Below are 18,146 nucleotides of genomic sequence, written 5' to 3' on the forward strand. Positions count from 1 at the left end.
CCTTTTTAAAGTTGAAGACATAAAGCTTAGAATATCTTATATTAAACTTCTGATTGTTCGAAAATTATTATTAAGGTCGCAAAATAATTCAAACTACCTATACTAACATCTTTAAAATAGTGTTTTCTGAGGATGTAAATGCAGTCCACAGAATAGCGATCGAGAGGGGGTTAGGACATCACAGTGACCTCCTTGGAGGGCTTGCTAATTGTGTTACACAGGAAGTGTGATCCTGGCACTTCACAATGGGTCATTTTTCAGCTCATGCGCTAATCAGGAAGTGACTGTGACCAAACGAGCTTGAAAGGCCCTACCCTTTCCTGTACCTTAGCAGAGACGACTAGAACAGGCCTCTGAAGACTGATTAGACCAAGTCTGAAAGCCATAACTACTCACTGCCACTTCCACAGTCAAGCCTTCAAGAGGCCCTCTGGAAGAGAGAGTTCTTGCAGGAAACCTCGGGTAAGTTAAGAAGTGAGGGGATCCCTGTGTGTCTCGTGCCGTTCAAACAGCCAAAGCTACACAGACAACCATTACCTGAACTTAGACCTCACAGAGGGAAACTGGGCAAGGCCATTGGGCCTCAAGTTGGGGTACCCAAAGGCTATGAAGGCACAGATTCAGATTTTCAATTTTAGACCTTCAAGTTCCTAAAATTTCAGTAGCTGAAATTGCGTCTGAGTTCACAAAAACTCTTCTCCCATTTGACACAATAAAAGCATTTCTTCTCATCCAACCATAAAAATTCCCTGGGGTGGAAACCTCAAGAGTACCAAGTAAAGGAGGAGGCTCTGTTTACCACCAATCAAGGCGCCGTCACCTGGGAGGACTTCCTGTCTTACAAATACTGCTCTTCCAGGTGAAGCTTGTTCTTGAAAGACTGAGTAGCTCGGAGGGAAGGTCCCATAAGAACAAAGCAAAGTGGTGGAAAGTACTGAACACTGAAAACAGCTTAAAAAATATTAAAATCAAATTTGTTTCAGTTCTTCTCCATACTTACCCCTACAACATATAATGAGCTGAAAACAAAGAGCACCTTGCAATAGCTGAGGCAGTACAGATTGGTTGTTATTGATTCTCCTCAGGACAACAGATATTTCCTAATACTATGCAAATTTTCAAGATACAGTGGTCAAAATTTGAATGAAAGTTTTATGTAATTTTTTTAAAACTGCGAGGTGTTATTTTAGTAGTAATTACTATTTTATCAAAAGTATGTTTTGAAATGTTTACTTTGGGTATAGTAAATCTTTATTTTATTTTACTCTGCTCCCCAAAATACTTATTATTTCCATTTCCTATTAACAAAAAGTATATGCTAGCCAATCATCAACTTTTAGCAATATATGCTCTTTTATTAAGTATATAAGTTTGATTGTAGTGCCTAATAAATAAATGGTATTATTTCTAATTTTAAAAATTTGATTCTTATTTAATCACTCCTAAAACCCAAGCAGCAAAATATATTTACTAAATTCTATGCCTTTTTATCATACTTCTTGCTTCATAAATAACACAATTTTAGCAATATTTTATATTCTAAGTAGAAAATGAGTAATAGGATATTGATTTATTATCTTAAAAACTTATTATAGATGTATTAATTACATTAGGTCTATAACGATTTAATCTTGAATAATTTTGGTAATGTATTTTGCAAGATGTGGCCTATTATTCTTTGTGTGTTAAAAATGTTCCCTGAAGACCCTAATACTATGCTTACTGCAACTATAAAACAGGGTCACCCGGTGCCTGGGTGGCTCAGTTGGTTAAGCAACTGCCTTCGGCTCAGGTCATGATCCTGGAGTCCCGGGATCGAGTCCCGCATCGGGCTCCCTGCTCAGCGAGGAGCCTGCTTCTCCCTCTGACCCTCCCCCCTCTCATGTACTCTCTCTCATTCTCACTCTCTCAAATGAATAAATAAATCTTTAAAAAAAACCAAAAAAAAACAGGGTCACCCTTTTTCTGATGGAAAATAGGTCCTATATGGCTGATGGGTAGAAAATAAAAGTCAGCCTTCTTAAATAAGTTACATGGCAGAGAATTCCCATAACCTGAATAAGCAAAATCTTCTGCTCCAGGGTTTTAGTGGAGGCATAGTTAAAGCTCCTGATTGAATAAAAGTATTTTATTAAAAAATAGTGCAGTTTGGGCGCCTGGGTGGCTCAGTTGGTTAAGCGACTACCTTCGGCTCAGGTTGTGATCCTGGAGTCCCGGGATTGAGTCCCGCATAGGGCTCCCTGCTCGGCGGGAGTCTGCTTCTCCCTCTGACCCTCCTCCCTCTCATGCTCTCTGTCTCTCATTCTCTCTCTCTCAAATAAATAAATAAATCTTTAAAAAAAAAAATAATGCAGTTGCACAGGTGTGCAAAACTACAATGTTTTGATTTTTCTCAATTCTTTCCATAGTTAAACAAGATGGCTTTAATTTGAAGAGTGACAAGTATAATTAATAACAATTTTCAGTGTTTGAATGAAGGCTCTATTTCCTGAAATACAGACAGTGAATGGCTAACTTACATGTCTAACTTGTAAATTTTACTTTTTGCAATTCAGATTTCCAATTTTTTACATTCCACCAAATTAAAGGAGTCAATTGTTAGCTGATAAAAGGAGTCATTAAAAAAAAAACCCTCTTGGGGCACCTGGGTGGCTCAGCTGTTAAGCATCTGCCTTCAGCTCAGGTCATGATCCCAGGGTCCTGGGAGCAAGCCCCGCATAGGGCTCCCTGCTCCACGGGAAGCCTGCTTCTCCCTCTCCCACTCCCCCTGATGTGTTTCCTCTCTCATTGTCTCTCTCTCTCTGTCAAATAAATAAATAAAATCTTAAAAAAAAAACAAACCTCTTTTAATGACAGAACATTGTGTGAGTTTTGGTTTATAAGCAGAAAGGAGTTCAAAGAATAAAGTGATGTTGCTTTAAAAAAAATAATAATGTCCATCCCATGTAGTTATGTGAACATGGTAAAAAAATGGATACAGAATCAATGGCAACTCTTATTTCATTTGGGCAATAAGCCATTTTTTGTCCATAGATACATGAACTAATTGAGAAAAAACCCAATTTATCTCATTGGAGAGCATTTGCATTAAAACTTGACTCCTTATACATTTACTTATTAAAATTTATAAAATAAAAACCCTGTTTAGATGAAATATTTTAAAATAATAATTATAATGATAACTCCTTCCAGAAATGTTTTGATCACATGAAGACTTAATTAAAGTCACAGGAAATTAAATCAGTTTAAAATTTTAAATATATTTTATGTATGTATTTACATGCAATGCACATGGATATTTGTATATTGTATATTTATATATAATTACTATTTTCTTTCAATCAGGATACTCTAATTCTTCAGTTCTGGGAAATATTTTTGAATTATTCCTTTATTTTCTCCCTTCTCCATGATGAGTTTTCTCATTTTCTTACTTTTCCTAATGTTTGAGCTCTGTTCTTTTGGTCCACCATAAGGGAGTTTTCCTTAATTTTATCTTTAAACATTTCTATTTAATTTCTGCTATCATATTTAAAACTTCCAATAGTCTTTGTTTTGTCCTTTTTTCCTTTTTTAGTAGTATTTTTTGTTTAATGAACCCAAGTCCCTTACCTTCCTGAGCTTAATGATAGGGTTTTTTTTTTAGATTTTATTTATTTATTTAGAGAGCGAGTTGCACAGATGCGTGAGAGCTGGGGGAGGGGCAGAAGGAGAGGGAGAGAGAATCCCAAGCTGCCTCCATGCTGAGCGTGAAGTGGGTGGAGGCTGGATCTCATGACCTTGAGATCATCATCTGAGCCTAAATCAAGAGTCAGATGTTTGACTGAGCCACCCAGGCGTCCCATGGTAGTTTATTTCTAAACATTTTCTTCTTCCTGTAGTTTCTGTTTTCTTCTAAGGGTTTTTGTTCTATTTCTGTCCGTTCATTTTGGTCTGTATCATTCATGGTACACTCATGTTCTCTACTATGGTAGCGAGTACACATATGGATTATTGACTAATGGAAAGGTGGCCAGTCCAAATTGCAAAGTGCTGTACAGGTAAAAAATAGTCTGGACTTTGAGAACTTAGAATGCAAGAAAGCATGAAAAATATCTTGTTAATATTTTTATATTCCTTACATGTTGAAATAATACTAGAAATATATTGAAATACATGAAATATACTAAAATTAATTTTTACTTATTTTATTGTGGCTACCAGAAAATTTTAAGTCACGTATATGTGGCTTGTATCATCCATCTAATGGGAAGTCCTATGTTAGACCCTTTCTCAGATGTCTGCCAAATTTTGGTTTTGTGCATGTGTGTGGAGTGTGTGCGTATGTATTTATAACAGATTTACTAAGATATAATTCACATGCCATGACATACGCTTCAGTAACTTTTAGTATATTCAGAGTTGTATAATCATCATCACTCTCAAATCATAAAACATTTACATTCCCCCAGAAATAAACCCTTTTATACATTAGCAGTCCACTCCCCATTCCTATCTCCCTCCAATCCCTGGAAACCACAAATCTACTTTCTTTTTTTTAATTAATGTACCTGTTCTAGACATTTCCTATACATGGAATTACCCAATATGTGGCCTTTTTTGACTGGCTTCTCTCACTTTGCAGAACGTTTTCAGGGTTCATTCGTGTTGTAGCCTTTGTCATTACCGTCTTCTTGTTTATTGCTGAACAATATTCCAGTCTATGGATATACATCTTTATCCCAAAGTCTCTGTTCTATGCATTTCTCATGTATTGTTTCAAATGCTTTCTCTAACCCTTTCTCAAATTGGCAAATCAAATCATCCTTCAAGACTCTTACATCCTATTGGGGTACCAGTAATATGGAAGACATAATTATTTGCAATTACTTGACTGATTCCCCTACTCGATTGGAAGCTCCTAGAAAGTAGGGATTGACCTATTATTCCTTCTCTCTCCTTCTGCTTAGCACAGTGCCTGGCTGAGTATGAGCCCTCAGTAAATGCTGGTTGAATTTAATTGATGCACAAAGCTTGAACAATGGTGGCTTTAGAAAGAAAAAAAAGACCCGAGTGCCCAAATCACTCATTTTCCAGGCAAGGGCTTTTGTCCATCCACACTCTGCTTTTGTTCATGAAGAGGTTCGTCTGTTTAGCAATTTTCAATTTTGGAATTTTATGGAGGCAAATTAGAGAAAAATTATATCTACTCTGTCCACCAACAACAGATAGTGACAGTGGTCACATGTATTGTCCCTTTGGGTGTACAGATAAGTGGATTCAGGAAGAGCCTAGGGAGTCCCTGGATTTAGGAATTTCCTGAACCTAACCTGCTCATGAGCTTGTGGGTTTCTGTAATATACACACACAGAGAACTCTCTATCTTCCTTGATGTCATGGTTCTTCTAAAGGAATTACCTCTTAAATAACTGCCTTTTCCCTGTCCTTTGCTATCTGCTGATACCATTCCTCTAAGGTCTTCAAGCCAGGTTTCCTTGAGATTAGCTTTCAACTGAACAAGAGAATAGAGACAGTTTGGTCTGAGAAAGCTGGCTGCCTTGGTCCCCAGACCCTTCCCTGATGCTGCTATTGCTGTTCTTCTCATTCTGCTGCCACTCTCCTTGTGTGCAGATTTTCTTGTCCTTTAGAATATATCCTCCATGCCAACCATGTGAGTTTGGACCGCCACTTTGCTCTGCACTTGAGCCATATTTTCTCTTGGCTTTCCAAGATTTTGATCTGGGCCTGGCCCTTCAGTTTTACATTTGCTTTAATTTCCAGCCTAGGTGTTTCTTCCAATATCCTCATTGGCCTGGTGGAGCGAGTACTGAGTTCCCTTCTTGTCTGGCCTCTCAGACATTTTTTTTAACCTGTGCATTTTCAATTTGCCCAGTCACAAGTTGGCAAAGGAGAGTGACACAGTGTTAAATGCTGTGATATCCCCCTGGGGTGTTGGAAAATATTTGGATACTCTGCAATTAGAGTTTAAACATAGACAGATGTGTTGGATGCTTTGGAGAAGGTGGACTGGTGGCAGATTACAGGCTGCCATCAGACTCAGCAATAGAGCATAAGCTAAGGAGAGTGCTGATTCAAGGTATGGAATGATGTTATATTTGACCCACCTTGACCCAGCACCTTGGGTGTCCTAAGTGTCTATGGTCAGAGAAGGATGCAAAATAAAACAACTAGAATTCAACATTAGCATGCTCACATAACTGTTCTGAATGAACTCCCCCCCACCCACACACACACCCTTACTTTCCAAACAGTGGCATGAGGAAGTAAACAGTTTACCCCATCAGCTGAAGACGTGAGTAACAGAGGAGAAAAACAGATCAGAGATACCATGTGGGCTGCCCAACAGGATTTTGGTCACATGAAGACCCATGGCAGGTGACCTTTGGTGATAGACATTCACAGCCAGGCAGGGCTCCGTGTGGCAACAGCAGTGAAAGTAAACATTGCAAGGGCACGGGGACAAAGGTTAGGTCAGTGATCCCGCATTAAGGAGCCCCAGGAGAGTTGAGGAAGCACTCTGAGCCAAATGATTAGAAAACAGGTCACAGCGATGGCAAGAGTGGGGCTGGATCCTAAGGACAGCAAGGTATAGGCAGCAGGGAAATTACATGTGAACCACACCCCTCTCTTTTGAGACTGTCAGCTAGACATAGTATGGGGGGAGGGGGTGCTCTGAGCGCTTGTCCCTTGGAAGACAGGAGGTTATAATCTGGGAGGACCTAGGGATCAACCATTACTGTGGTCTTCATGTGTGGTTCATAAGCTGGTAAGACCTTGGGTAATGCGCACATTATCTGGGAAACAACATTGCAGAGTGCCAAATGCTTCGTGAGAAATGTAGTATTTATGACTCATTGTGGAGCTCTTAATCACTTGCTGACTGACTTTCCTATTTATAACAAATACAATTGTACATAGCCTTTTCCTTTAAATGTAAAAAGAAAACAAACACACGTACCTGCACATATACACAAATGCCTCATTAAAAAGACTGGAGGGCAATAGGGTAGAGGAGTATTAAAAATTTGAAAAGGACAATCATGATTTCCCCCCAACTGGCCCACATTGTAAAGAGTACTGTCTATTTACAGGGCTGCTCTCACTTCCGCTGTCCTGGGAGTAGTATCCCTTTAGCAATTTAAGTTATTGGAGAAGATAATAGTCTTACATTTATATTGCAATTTGTTTGCAGAGACTGAAAATACTTGTCCATGATTGTAGAGCTGACTTTATTTTCTATATGAATGCATTGTCTAAGATACATTGTTGGGGCACAGCATCCCAGATTTTTGTTGAATGACTGAATGGAAAACAACCAGCCCATTTGGCGAGCCTTCAGAGTCTGTGGATAGTTGCTGTCAGTGGAACTTGGAACTGGGCGTGGAGGAGGATTGTTTTATACAAATCAGAGAGTTAGTTCAGACTCTTGGCAAGAAAAGGTTGAGATGTTACCCAAAGCAACAAACAAAGGAAAAAGTTATAAGGATACCAGGTCCAAGAGGTCAACTTCCAGACAAGGAAGACCAGATCCAAGGTGAGGTGCAGGACTGGGATTCTCAGAGCTGAACTGGGGGACTGAGTCTGATGGAGATGCCGGTGGTCTTGAACAAGACACCTCCACTTAGGAGATGTCTCACCTTGGGCTGGTTACTTCATCTCTTTGTATCTCAGTGTCCTTAATGTTTCAAATGGGGGTGACAGCAATAACAATTTCACAGAGATTTTGTAAAGATTAAATAAATACCCAAAGCAATCTACAGATTTAATGCAATCCCTATCAAAATACCAACAACATTTTTCACAGAACTAGAAAAAAAATTTGTATGAAACCACAAATAGCCAAAGCAATCTTGAAAAAGAAAAACAAGGGGTGCTTGGGTGGCTCAGTCAGTTAAGCATCTGACTTGATCTCTGTCCAAGTCTTGAACTTGGGGTTGTGAATTTAAGCTCCACATTGAGTGTGAGCCCTGCTCAGCATGGAACCTACTTAAAAGAAAGAAAAAGGAGAGGAGAGGAGAGAAAAAAGAAAAACTGGAGGTATCACAAACAAGATTTCAAGATATACTACAAAGCTGTAGCAATCAAAACAGTATGGTACAAGTACAAAAATGGAGACATAAGCCAGTGGAACAGAACAGCAAGCCCAGAAATAAACCCATAATTATATAATCAATGTTAGACAAAGGAAGCAAGAATATACAATGGGAAAAAGACAGTCTCTTCAACAAATCATGTTGGGAAAACTGGACAGCCACATAAAAAGAATGAAACTGGACCACTTTCTCACACCATACATGAAAATAAACTCAAAATGGATTAAGCACCTAAATGTGAGACCTGAAATCATAAATATCCTAGAAGAGAGTACAGGCAGTAATTTCTATGACATCAGCCATAATAATCTTTCTAGATATGTCTCCCAAGGCAAGGAAAACAAAAGAGAAAATAATCTATTGGAACTACATCAAAATAAAAAGCTTTTGCATGGCAAAGGAAACAACCAACAAAACTAAAAGGCGACCTACAGAATGGGAGAAGATATTTGCAAACGACATACCCGATAAAGGGTTAGTATCTAAAATAAAGAACTTATAAAACTCAACATTCAAAAAACAAATATTCCAGTTTGAAAATAGGCAGAAGGCACAAACAGACATTTCTTCAAAAAAGGTATCCAGATGGTCACTAGGCACATGAAAAGATGCTCAACATCACTTATCATCAGGGAAATGTAAATCAAAACCACAATGAGCTATCATCTCACACTTGTCAGAATAGCTAAAATAAAAAACATAAGAAACAAGAAGTGTTGGTGAAGATGTGCAGGAAAAGGAATCCTCGTGCACTGTTGGTAGGAATGCAAACTGGTGCAGCCACTGTGGAAGGCTGTATGAAGCTTCCTCAAAAAATTAGGAATAGAACTACCCTATGATCCAATAATCACACTACTGGGCATTTACCCAAAGAATACAAAAATACTAATTCAAAGGGATACATGCACCTCTATGTTTATAGCAGCATTATTTACAATAGCCAAACTATGGAAGCAGCCCAAGTGTCCATGGCTAAATGAATGAATAAAGAAGATATGAAATAAATAAATAAATAAATAAATAAATAAATAAATAAAATATTATTCACCAGTAAAAAGAATGAAATCTTGCCATTTGCAACAACATGGATGGAGCTAGAGAATATTATGCTAAGTGAAATAAGCCAGTCAAAGAAAAACAAATACCACATGATTTCACTCATATATGAAATTTAAGAAACAAAACAAAGAAAAAAAAGAGAGACGGACTCTTAGCAATAGAGAACAAATAGATGGTTATCAGAGGGGAGGGGGCCGGGGGGTTGGGTGAAATAAGTGAAGGGCATTAAGAGTTTACTATCTTGATGAGCACTGAGTAATATATGGAACTGCTGAATCACTATATTGCATACCTGGAACTAGTATAACACAGTATGTTAACTACACTTGAATTAAAATGTAAAAAGATCAAAGATTAAATGAATTAAATGCATAACAACTTATTAAATTATTATTCAAGTACTTTGAAATTAGTTTTCGAAGAATGTTGAAGTATAATTAAGAGAGCTGAGCACTGGGTTTCAATAAATAAACCATAATGCTGCTTTACCGGACTTATGTTTTAGCTAGGTCTGTATCTCCCATGCCTAGCGCAGTGTCTGGTACTCTGTAGGTGTTCATACTTGCAGATGGAAATATTCAGTGAAATGCCTTGATTCCATATCATAGCCTGCAACCTGGTACAGACCTTTGCCTGACGCAGCCCACTGCACAAATACTTCAAGGTCCTGAATCTCAAACAGCAGGGAGCTGGCCTGGAGCCAGCCCTTGGGACTGAGTCAATGCCACAAAGGCGTATAGCTGGTATCCTAGTGAGTGGGAATTTCTCTAGGCCACCAGCTGCTTTCCTGTCACGGTGGCTCACCATCAGTTTAGGGATGGTCTGTGCTGAGTCTGTTTTCTTAATCATTATATCAACTATAATAATACACTAGTATATTATTATTAGTGACCCGACACTTTCTTACACTGCAATTCTATGCTTTAAATACATGAATAGTCTCTACCTCCATAGTGATATAGAAAACTGTCAAAAGACTCAATATCCCTTGCAGTAATCTCATCTGGGCATAACAAAATTGATCATTTGATATCAGTCATAATCTCCCGAGGGCCTCCAGTTGGCCAACCCTGAGCTTGAGGTATGCCAAGGTAAGATTTTAGGCTTTATGTCTCTAGCTCCTGGCATCACACCTAGCACGTAATGAGGTGCTGAAAAAAAAAAAATGCTTGTGGAAAAGAGGTGAGCAGCTTTTGAGAAACTCACGTGCCACCCAGTAAATGCAATCCTGAAATACATTTAATCATTAAACAAATGTTTATTGAGTTCCTACTATGCCAGGCAGTCTTCTAGGATCTGGGGATACAGTGAGGAGCAAAACAAAGCTATCTTGTGCGGAGCTTGCATTTCACAGAGATAAAAATGTAAGAACATTTTAAATAAAGTTAAGTACTGTGATTAAAATACAAGGCGATGGGAAAGGTAGATTAGTCACCACTAACGATACTCCGAGGCAGTGATTTTTAAGCTGAGATTTGAAGGACCAGAATGTTTCAGGAATGCAGTGATCTGAAGTTGGGAATGAACTTGGTGTGTTAGAGGAATAGAAAGAAGGCTGCTGACTAGTGAGTGATGGGCAATTGCAGGAGAGGAGAGTGGGGGGGGGGTGCCTAAGGAAATGGGGCTCTGGAAGTGGACTGGATTTTATTTTGTACATGTAAGATGCTTCTGGGCAGATGGGTTTGGGTAGTAAAATGCTGTCGGGGTGCTGAGCCCCATCTAGAAGCGCAGGAGAGGGTACCACAGTAGGGCAGTTGTAAAATCAGGATGACTAGTTAGGCTTGGAGGCTATTGCTGAAAAAGTAACAGCGTGGGCTCAGATAGTGGCTGTGGGCATAGGAAGAAGTAGATGAACGCCAGGGATGCTTGGGAATTGGTGCCAATAAGACTCCACGATGGGTTGGATGTCGGAAGTGAAAGGGAGGAATAAGGACATCGCCTGAGTTTTTAGCTGAAGCAATTAGATGCTTTGTGGTGACATTTACCAAGATGGAGAAAGGGAGGAACAGGTTTGGAAGGGATAGAAATCAGTAATTCCATTTCGGGCCTATTAAGTTCAAGATGCAATACTGTTTTTGTAGTTTTCAATTTTGATCTCAGTGAGCTAGGTGGCAATTCATTGGAGAAAGCTTATCTGTTAAATTTTCAGTGGAAGAAGTGATCACTGGAGAGACTGAAAGGAATGCCTTGGATCTGAAAGAGCACAGGTGGGAGGATGCAAGGATACTCTCCATTCTAATGAGCCCTGAGGCTCGCACAGGGGAATTACAAAGCAACTCCCTGAATTCTCTCTAGCTCATTGTGGCTTCCTCAGAACCATTCCACTCAGGAAAAGAAAAATAAGAAATGTGCTTACACCATATTGCACATTCTTTCCTGGAAAAATCAACCAAAGCTGTGTTTATTTCCCTGGCTCACTGTATATGGAAATGAGAATGTTCAAGTAACACACAAAAAAAGCCTAAACTGCATGAGCACATAGGGCACCCTGACACTTAACACATCTTTCTAGAAGTTAGTTCAGTAATAGTTCCCACAGACTTAGCAAGATGGGAAATGTTCTTAATTTTGGATATTCTTTCCAAGTGGATATTATTTTTTCTCTGTCTCCTGTGGATTGATTTATTTATTATCTATGTATTTTCTGCCCCTTGAAGGGCATATTCAGCCAGGAGCTCTCAAGCTTCCAAATACTGAAGTAGGAAATTTAGGCTGCAAAGTTGTTTATTGGGCAGAAGGATGACATGCCCAGTGGAGAGAGGGTTTTTTTTTTTAATTTATTGAATGGTAAATAATTCACATTCATCTTTTTAAATCTTGTGAGTTTTCATGTTATACTTTACATTTATTTCAGAAGTATTTCATTTCTCGTGGCAGATAGCAATTTAACATACAGTTGCCTGCACATGTTTACTTTGACAGTCCCATTTTGTTTTTTAAAGTTAAGTAATGAATTTATTAAAGTGAATAAAGAATAAGGGAGGGATATGACTTTGTAAGCCAATCCCAGCTCCTTTCCAATTCATTTCAAGAATGAAGAATGGTGTGTGTGTGTGTGTGTGTGTGTGCGTGTGTGGAGGGGTGGGGGGGAGTTCTCTGAAGTCTTTTAAGTGGATAAAATTGGGGAAAATCTATAATCAAAGCAGCAAGAGAGCCTTCCTCTCTTGATGGACATGCCTGAATTGTGGATCGCTTTACTTTCTACACAGAGAGCAGAGTCACTAGCCTTTATGTCAATGGTCCTTTGGTCTGAAGCTTGTTCTCTAGCAGATTTTGTAGGAGAGTATCATGGAATAATATTCCTGCAGTTCCTGCATGTTTTAGTAGCCAGTCTGTGTCTTTACACATGAAAGTCCGTTTGACTGGATATAAAAAACTATGGCTTAAATGTTTTCCTCAAGTATCTTAAATACATTACTCTTTAATCTGGTAATCTAAAGAGTTGCTCTTAAAAAGTCTCATGAGAATATGTATTATTTTCTTTCCATTATAAATGGTACTTTGGCTTTGCTGGGTGCCCAAAGGATTTATGTATTTTTTCTTTGAAGTCTAGTAGTTTTATGAGAATATGTACTGGTGTTTGCCCCTTTGGGTTAGCTTTACTCTGGCATGCAGAGTGCCCATTTATTTATTTTGTTTATTTTAAATGTTTTATTTATTTATTCATGAGAGTCAGAGAGAGATAGAGAGAGAGGCAGAGGCAGAGGGAGAAGCAGGCTCCCCGCCTAGCAGGGAGCCCGATGCGGGACTTGATCCCAGGACCCTGGGATCATGACCTGAGCCGAAGGCAGATGCTTAACCATCTGAGCCACCCAGGTGCCCCCAGAGTGCCCATTTAATATGTAGTTTCACTTCCAGAAAGTTTCCTTGAATAACGTTAAGCATTTGTTCCAATCTATCACCTTAGATATCATCTTTGGAGGTTGCTGTTATAATTAAGTTGGATCTTCTTTGTCTAGTTTCTCTATTGCTTTCTTATGAATCTTTATTTTTAATCCCGTAATTTCTTTTCTTTTTAAAAAATGTATCCTTGGGGCGCCTGGGTGGCTCAGTCGTTAAGCGTCTGCCTTCGGCTCAGGTCATGATCCCAGGGTCCTGGGATCGAGCCCCGCATAGGTCTCCCTGCTCGGCGGGCAGCCTGTTTCTCCCTCTCCCACTCCCCCTGCTTGTGTTCCCTCTCTCGCTGTGTCTCTCTCTGTCAAATAAGTAAACAAAAATATTAAAAAATAAAATAAAATAAATAAAAAATGTATCCTTTATCCAATTTCTTTTTCTCTTAAGGGATTATTTGTTATATTATTTTCTTGTGTATTCCCTCTAACTTAATATGTATTCATAAAATAATTTTTCATTTATCTCTATTTCCTTAACTCTGCCTGCTTCCCTTCCAAATCTCTATTTTCCTCCAATCACCTCATTCCTGAGTGTTTTCCACTTTTGACTTATGTTGTTTGCTCAAAGTTTATATTTCTCTTTCTTTCTCACTGGTTTGAAATATTAGGTTACACGGAGTTTTTTTGAAAGTAACTTTTTTTTTACTTTTTTGAAAGTAACTAATACAGATAACATTGTATTAGTTTTAGGTGTACAGAATGATTTTACATGTGTATATATTGCAAAATGATCCCCACAAGTTTAGTTAACACCTATCATCACACATAGTTACAATTTTTTGTGTGGGATGAGAACTTTTAAGATCTACTCTCTCAACAACTAGGTTGCAGTTTTTATTAGATTAGTAGACATACTTCCGAGTGTGCTTTGTCTAAAAACATGTTTTCTTCATTTACTTTTTTAATAATAACTTTTTAAGTATTTTTTGCCATGATCCTTTTCTGTTGCTCACTTTTAGGGGAAATATATTTTCCCATCATTTTAGGAGAAAAAAAATGGTTTGGGAAAGCTCTTCCAGCTCTGTGGCTCTAGAGTTGGTTCTTTCCTTGTTCTTAAAAAGTTCATAAAAACAATGGCTGTTAATTACCTGAAATCTGCTTCCTCTAATCTCTTCTCCCATTTTAATCTGGATTTTCTATTTCCTTTCACACTGTTCTTTCTATCCTGTTTAGTTTTTTTTTTTTTGGGGGGGGGTACCGAATCACAACATATAGTAATTGGCAAAGTTAGCTGATAGAATAACAGGAGCTGAACGGGGAGCTCCCCAGGTCCCAATTCAAAGGAGAGTGCAGAACTGGAGCTCATCCTCAGATGTGTCTTGTTCCAGTTGTGTAGCCTCTACAATGTAGTGTTTTCATTACTCTTCTACCTTCTTTAGAGCTGTGCACTGGTATTTTGAAGATGGTACTAAGAAGAGAGCACAGAGGGCTGGTGTTGAAAGTGCCATTAGCAGGATATCAATACTGAAGAGCATCCTTAGATGAACATAAGAATGCCCTATGGATCCTTTATTCTTTGCCTCTTAAAATGATTTTTATCTGAGATAAAATCCAGAAGCTTAGCCAATCAAGACTTAGGTAATTGAAATATAATAATATTTCACCCAATAAATTAAATATATGCACTTAAATATTATATTTCTTCTGTAAATTTCAAAGTGCCCAAAGTAATGCTTTAAAAAATTTGTTTAGTGAGATAGAATAAATATACCATAAAATTCACCCTTGTAAAGTGTACAATTCAATGGTTTTAGTATAGTCACAAAGTTGGACAACCATCACCATCATTTAGTTCTAGCATGTTTTCATCAACCCCAAAAGAAAATGATTTGCTGTCCCTCCCTGTTATCCCCAAACTGTCCCTCTCCAGACCCTGGAGCCTACTTTCTGTCTCTATGGATTTGCTTACTTTGGACATTTCACATAAATGGAATCAGACTATACGTGATCTTTTGTGTCTGGCCTCTTTGACTTAGCATGAGGTATTAAAAGTTGATTCATATGTAAAGTGATATTTCATTGTGGTTTTGATTTGCATTTCCCTAATAACAAATAATATCGTGTATCTTTTCATGTGCTTTTTGGCCATTTGTTTATTTCCCTTGGAGAAATATCTACTCAGATTCTTTGCCCACTTTTCAATTGGATTAGGTGTCTTTTTATCATCGAGTTGCAGGCATTCTTTATATATTCTGGATATAGTCCCTTATCAAATATATGATTTGAAATTTCCCCCCCCCATTTTGTGGGTTGTGTTTCCACTTGCTTGATAGGGTCTCTTGAGGCACGAACATTTTGAATTTTGATGAAGTCCAATTATCTATTTCTCCTTTTGTTGCTTGTACTTACAGTCTCATACCTAGGAAACCATTGCCTAATTCAAGGCCACAAAGATTTATGCCTATGATTTCTTCTAATAGTTTTATAATTTTAGAATTGCATTTAGGTCTGTGACCCATTTTGAATTAACTTTTGTGTATAGTGTGAGGGAGGGGTCCACTTCAAACTTTTGCACGTGGATATCCAGTTTTCCCAGCACCATTTGTTGAAAGAACTGTCCTTTCTTCATTGAATGGTCACAGTTCCTTTATCAAAAATCTTTTGACCATATCTGTGAGAATTGGTTCCTGGGTTTTCTACTCTATTTCAGTGGTCTATATGTCTGTTTTTATGGTAGTACCACATTGTTTTGATTACTAGACCTCTGTATTAATTTTTTTCAAATCTTTACTGTTTTTTATTTTTTTATTATGTTAGTCACCATACAGTACTTCATTAGTTTTTGATGTAGTGTTCCATGATTCATTGTTTGCGTATAAAACCCAGTGCTCATTGCAATACCTGCCCTCCTTAATACCTGTCATGGGGTTAACCCATCCCCCCACCCCCTCCCCTCTGAAACCCTCAGTTTGTTTCTCGGAGTCCATAGTCTCTCATATCTCCCCCTCTGATAAATTTTGAAATCATGAAGTGGGAGTCCTCCTGTTTCGTTCTTTCTCATAATTATTTTAGCTATGTGGGGTCCCTTGAGGTTTCATATGAATTTTGGGATGAGTTTTTCTATTTTTGCTGTGATTTTGATTTGTATTTCCCTGATGGTTAGTGACACTGAACACCTTTTCATGTACCTGTTGGCCATCTGTCTTCTTTGGAAAAAAAATGTCTATTTAGTTACTCTGCCCATTTTTATTTGGATTGTTTATATTTTGACTTTGAGTTGTAGGAGTTCCTTATAGATTTTAGATATTAACCCCTTCTCAGATATATGGTTTGCAAATATTTTCTCCCATTCTGTAGGTTGCTGTAGGAAGGTGTTTTTTTTTTTTCCTTTATCACTAACCAATTTAAAACCTAAATAGAACAAAAAGGCTGATCCATGAGTAAGAATGAACTTCTGTCTGCCTGCATTGAGGTGGGACAATTGTCCTTTCCTGCCTTCAGACTTGAACTGAAACATCAGCTATATCTAGATCATGAACCTCCTGGAATTTGGACCAGAAATACATCATTGCTGCGCCTGAAGCTCATGCTCATTCACTATCTATTATCTGTCTGTCTATCTATCTATCTATCTATCTATCTATCTATCTATCTATCTGGGTCCTGTTTCTCTGGAGAATACTGATTATTATAACAGTATTCTCTTATAGTCCATTTTATTTATTATTTATTATTTATGAATGTCCTTTCTTCCATTGTTAACTTTGATAATATGAATTTCTTTCTGTTTGATAAGATTAATGACAGTTTTATTAATGGTATTTACCTTTCCAAAGACTAGCTTTTGGTTTAACTTCTCTATTTTGTATTTTCTGTTTCATATGTTTCCCCTCTGATCTCTATTATTTCCTCCCTTCTAGTTAATTTGTGTTTAGATTGTTCTTTGCTTCTTTTCTTAGGTAGAATGTTAAGTTATTGATTGGATATCTTTTAAAAAAATAATAGGTGCTTACAACTATAAATTTTCCTCTAATCACTATTTTAGTGGGGTCCTATAACTTTTGTTATGTTGAATTTTAGGTTTGATTCATATCAAAGTATTTTCTAATTGCCTTTATGATTTCCTTAAACCAATAATTCAGAAGGGTATTGTTTAATATCCAAGTATTTTTGAAAGTACCAAATTTCCTCCTATTATTGATTTCTCTTTTCCATTGTGATTGGAGAAAAAAACTGTTTTTATGGTATCGATCCTTTTAAATTTAATGAGACTTCTTTTATGGTCCAGGATATGGACTATCTCCAAGAATGCTCCATGTGCATCTGAGAAGAATGTGTATTCTGGTGTTACTGGGTGGAGAGTTTTATAGATGTCTATTAGGTCTAGTTGCTTTATAGTGTTGTTCTAGTCTTCTATTTCCTTGTCAATCTTCTGCATAAACGTTCTATTCATTATTGAAATTGGACTATTATGTATCCAACTATTGTCATAATCTTATTGAGGACCCTTTGTACATGATGAATTGCTTCTCTCTCACTGCTTTCAAGATTCTCTCTTTGTCTTTGAGTTTTGACAGTTTTAATTACAATGTGTCTAGATGTGAATCCCTTTGGATTTATCCTACTCAGAATGTGCTAGGATTCCTGGATGTGTAGATTAATGTTTATCACCAAATTTGAGGAGCTTTCATTTTCAGTTGTTATTTCTTCTAATCTTCTTTCTGTTTTTTTCTCTTGCCCTTGTTCCTGGAACACTCATTATGTCTGTGATGGGGTTCCCCAAGTTTTGAGGCTATGTTCATTTTTCTTCATTCTTTACTGTGTCGCAGACTGGATAATCTCGATTTATCCTCAGGTCACTGGTTATTTTTCCTGCTCAAGTCTTCTGCTGAGTCCCTCTAGTGATATTTTTTTCATTTCAGTTATTATACTCCTTAACTCCAGAACATCTGTTTGGTTCTTTTTAAAAAACAATTTTTAGGGGTGCCTAGGTGGCTCAGTCGGTTAAGCCTCTGCCTTCAGCTCAGGTTGTGATCCCAGGGTCCTGGGATCGAGCCCTGCATCGGGCTCCCTGCTCGGTGGGAAGCCTGCTTCTCCCTCTCCCTCTGCCCCTGCTTGTGCTCTTTCTCTCTCTCAAATAAATAAATAAAATCTTTAAAAA

General features: G+C 37.8%; 1 long non-coding RNA gene across 1 annotated transcript in view; it reads left to right on the top strand.

Annotated features, from left to right (window-relative positions):
* The first annotated feature begins 266 nt into the window (after positions 1–266).
* Positions 267–18,146, top strand: part of LOC118026279 — a 28,184-nt gene continuing 10,304 nt past the window's right edge. Inside the window, exon 1 of the long non-coding RNA XR_004683513.1 lies at positions 267–462. This is a non-coding gene — a long non-coding RNA (uncharacterized LOC118026279). The remainder of the gene's footprint in view (positions 463–18,146) is intronic.

This window comes from Mirounga leonina, unplaced genomic scaffold (assembly GCF_011800145.1).
Source record: "Mirounga leonina isolate KUSES-001 unplaced genomic scaffold, KU_Mleo_1.0 Mir_224, whole genome shotgun sequence".
NCBI classification, from domain to species: domain Eukaryota; kingdom Metazoa; phylum Chordata; class Mammalia; order Carnivora; family Phocidae; genus Mirounga; species Mirounga leonina.